This window comes from Suricata suricatta, chromosome 1 (assembly GCF_006229205.1).
Source record: "Suricata suricatta isolate VVHF042 chromosome 1, meerkat_22Aug2017_6uvM2_HiC, whole genome shotgun sequence".
Taxonomy (NCBI): Eukaryota; Metazoa; Chordata; class Mammalia; order Carnivora; family Herpestidae; genus Suricata; species Suricata suricatta.
Window position 1 is genome coordinate 56,857,924 of NC_043700.1, and position 4,344 is coordinate 56,862,267.

Here is a 4,344-nt window from a genome sequence, read left to right on the forward strand (position 1 = left end):
GAGGTGGTACCTCAGTGTAGTTTTGATTTGTATTTCCCTGATGATGAGTGATGCTGAGCATCGTTTCATGTGCCTATTGGCCATCTGGATGTCCTCTTTGGAGAAGTGTCCAAGTCTTCTGCCCATTTCTTCACTGGATTATTCATTTTTTGGGTATGGAGTTTAGTGAGTTCCTTGTAGATTTTGGATACTAGCCCTTTATCTGATATGACATTTGCCACTATCTTTTCCTTTCTGTCAGTTGCTTATTAGGTTTTTTGATTGTTTCCTTTGCATTGCAGAAGCTTTTTATCTTGATGAGGTCCCAACAGTTCATTTTTTTCTTAATTTTGGGGATGTGTCAAGGAGGAAATTGCTACAATTGAGGTCAAAAAGGCTATTTCCTGCTTTCTCCTCTAGGGTTTTTATGGTTTCTATATAGTTCTCTTTTTTAATAGAGCCTTTGTCTAATTTTGATATCAGGGTAATGCTGGCCTCATAGAATGAGTTTGGAAGTTTTCTTTTCATTTCTACTTTTTGGAATAGGTATTAAGTCCTTTTTAAATGTTTGGTAGAATATGCCTGTGGAGCCATCTGGTCTTGGACTTTTGTTTGTTGAAAGATTCTTGATTACTGATTCAATTTTTTTATTGTTTGTTTCTTTGCTGGTTATTGATCTGTTTAAGTTTTCTCTTCTCATTTCAGTTTTGGTAGTTTATATGTTTATAGGAATTTATCTATTTCTTCCATATTGTCCAGTTTGTTAGCATATAGTTGTTAATAATATTCTCTTTTAATTATTTGTATTTCTGTAGTATTGTTATTTCTCCTCTCTCACTTTGATTTTATTTGCTTGAGCCCTTTCTCTTTTCTTTTTGGTAAGTCTCGCTATAGGCTTATCAATTTTATTAATTTTTGCAAAGAGCCAGCTCCTGATTTCATTGACCTTTTCTATTGTTTTCTTCGTTTCTATATAATGTATTTCTGCTCTAATCTTCATTATTTCCTTATGCTGGCTTTAGGATTGGTTTTCTTGTTCTTTCTCTAGCCCCTTTGAGTGTAAGATTAGGTTGTTTATTTGAGATTTTTCTTGCTTCTTTAAGTAAACCTGTAATGCTATACAGTTCCCTCTTAAGACTGTTTTTGATGCTTCCCAGAGGTGTTGGACCATTGTGTTTTCATTTTCACTTGTTTCCATGTAGTTTTGATTTCCTTTTTGATTTCTTGGTTAGCCCATTCATTGTTTAGTAGCATGCTATGTAACCTCTATGTGTTTGTGTTCTTCACAGATTTTTGCATGTGGTTGATTTCTAGTTTCATAGCATTGTGATGAGAAAGGATGCATAGTATGACATCCATCTTTTTGAATTTCTTAAGACTTGCTTTGTGGCCTAATGTGTGATCTATTCTGGAGAATGTTCTGTATGCATTTGAAAAGAATATCCTGCTTTGTTAGGATAGAATGTTCTGAATATATCTCTTAGATCCAGCTGGTCCAATGTGTCATTCAAAGCCATTGTTTTCCAGTATGGAGGTTCCTCAAAAAAATAAAAATAGAACTACCCTACAACCCAGAAATTGTACTACTAGGTATTTATCCAAAGGGAACATAAATGTGGTAATCAACATGTCAGGGATTGAATCTTGCTACTTCTCAGCTGATGTACTTTGGATACATTATTTAGGTTTTCTGTGCTCATTTTCTTTCTCTTTAGATTGGAATGACAAAGTTATCTATCTCAAAGCATTGTTATATCCAAAGGATATATTCAAAGGATACAGGAATGCTGATTCAAGGAAGTACATGCACCCCAATGTTTTTTATAGCAGCACTTTGATAATAGCCAAAATATGGAAAGAACCCAATGTCCCTTGACTGATGAATAAAGAAGATATATATATATATATGTGTGTGTGTATATATATATATATATATATAATGGAATATTATTCAGTAATCAAAAAGAATAAAATCTTGCCATTTGCAACAATGTGGGTGGAACTAAAGTTACTATGCTAAGTGAAGTAAGTCAGTCAGAGGAACACAAATATCGTATGATTTCACTCATATGTGAAATTTAAGATACAAAACAGATGAACATAAAGGAAGAGAAGGAAAATAAGTTAAAAACAGGGAGGAAGACAAACATAAGAGACTGTTAAATACAGAGAATAAACTGAAGGTTGCTGATTGGGTGCTGGGTTTGGGCAAAGGGCTAAAGGGGTGAGGACCATTAAAAAGGACACTTGTTGGGAAGTTATATGTTGGGTGTTATATGTAAGTGATGAATCACTAAATTCTATTCCTGAAGTTATTATTATACTATATATTAACTAATTTGGATTTAAATTTAAAAAAACATAAATAAAATTGAGAAAAATCACAAAGCCACTATTTTCTTATTGATTTCCTGTTTGGGTGATCTGTCCATTGATGGGAATGGGATGTTAAACTCCTATACCTTTATTGTATTATTATCAATGAGTTCCTTTATGTTTATTATTAATTGTTTTATATATTTGGGTGCTCCCATATATGCAAATATTGTTAACCATATATGTGACATATATGTGATATATCCAAACTGCAGTGTTCTCTACTATTTTCAGAATGGAAATTATAGTCCCTGCCCCACAGTACTTATAAGAATTAAATGAAGTAGGAAAGAAACACATTGAAATTACTCAATAAACATTTCCTCATCCATTGGCTGTACACACTTTACCATTCTGGAGTTGCCTATGATGCTTCCTTTTCCTTTTCCTTTCAATAGTCATTCTGTTACAAAGACCATCAATTACTTTCCTGTGGTGATCATTCAGATTCCTGACTCAGAATCTATCCTTCGTTCTTTTCCCTGGATTATTCGAACAGTCTCCACGATTCTAATTTGCTCATATTCTATTCTGCTGTGAAAATGACTGACATCCTAATTTTTCTTTATCTGGATTTCCTGCTCAGAAATATTTGGTGACTTTTTCTATCCTCAGATCAAATTTCCAATTATCAGCCAATATTCAAGCTCTTTATCAACAATTTCTCCTTCTCTTTCTACCTGTCTAAACTCCTACCTTCTTACTTTTTCAACCATGTGTCCTAACCAAGTTAGTCTCTTTACTTTTTACTAATCTCTGTCTTCTTACCTTTTTCTGTGTGATTATTCTTTGCGTGGATTATTTACTATATGATGTTCAGGACTCTCATTTTTAGAAGTCTGGAGGGAGGCTAATGTGGTCCTGGGGAACATAAATGTGGTAATCAACATCTCAGGGATTAAATCTTGCTACCTCTCAGCTGATGTACTGTGGATAAGTTATTTAGCTTTCTGTGCTCCCTTTCCTCCTCTTTAGATTGTGTAACAGCACTATCTACCTGAAAGGGTTGTTATAAGGACTGCCTAAGATAACTTTCATAAAGGCCCTCTCATGTATTAAACATTCAATAAATGTTAATTCTTCTTTAAAGGGTTGATTGTTGACATATTTCTTCCAAGTAGCTTTTCATAACATCTTAGTGAATTTACTTGATTTGTTTCCAAGAGCTTAGGCACGTTGTTTTTATTTCATTAATTTTAACTTGTAGTTTCTATTTCTGTTCATTCTTTCTCTTTCTGTCACTGTGTTTCTCTATACCTCTCTCTGTGTGGGTGGGTGGTAAAAGGCGGGGGAGAGAAAATACACTGTAAACTTCTTGAGTGGGGGGTGGGGGTGGGAGTCCAAGTTTTGAATTCTTTTCCATAGCAATTTATGCCAGGTACAGATGTCTGTATGATATTTAAACATAAATGTCCCAGCCCACTGAATTTCCTAAGTACCACATTAGCATAGAGTAATTTCAGGACTTCATGCACAATTAACTTAAGCCAATCTAAGATCATAGGTATAGTCTTAAATCTTTTATCTTATTCGTAGGAAATTATTTAAAGGTGTTTTATTTTGTGATTCTTTTCTGGTTTTAAATGTCTGGATGTTTTAGAAGATGAGGTCAAAACCTGCTGGAAGATTTTATGCCTTTGATATTCCATTGCCCAAAATACAAGACTCATGGCATCCAGTGTTTCTATGCTGAGGGCATAGTTCCTTCTCAGTATCACTCTGGTCCTGTGACTCACGCTGGTGGCTTCCAAGGAAGATGACCCAGAGGATGCTAAGGTGAAGGATGCCTTGTTTAACACATTGTGAGGTTGAGTTATTACTGGCCTGGCTATTAGTCAGGCCTGCTGCTCTTTTAGAAACCTATGGCCATTACTCTTCAGTTTCATCAATCCTTTAATGCTTTATGTTTTTTGGCACACTATAAGTTTATTAAGGGCAGGAAAAATGAAGTAATTATTTTAATAATTCAATTAATTTAAATTAACTACA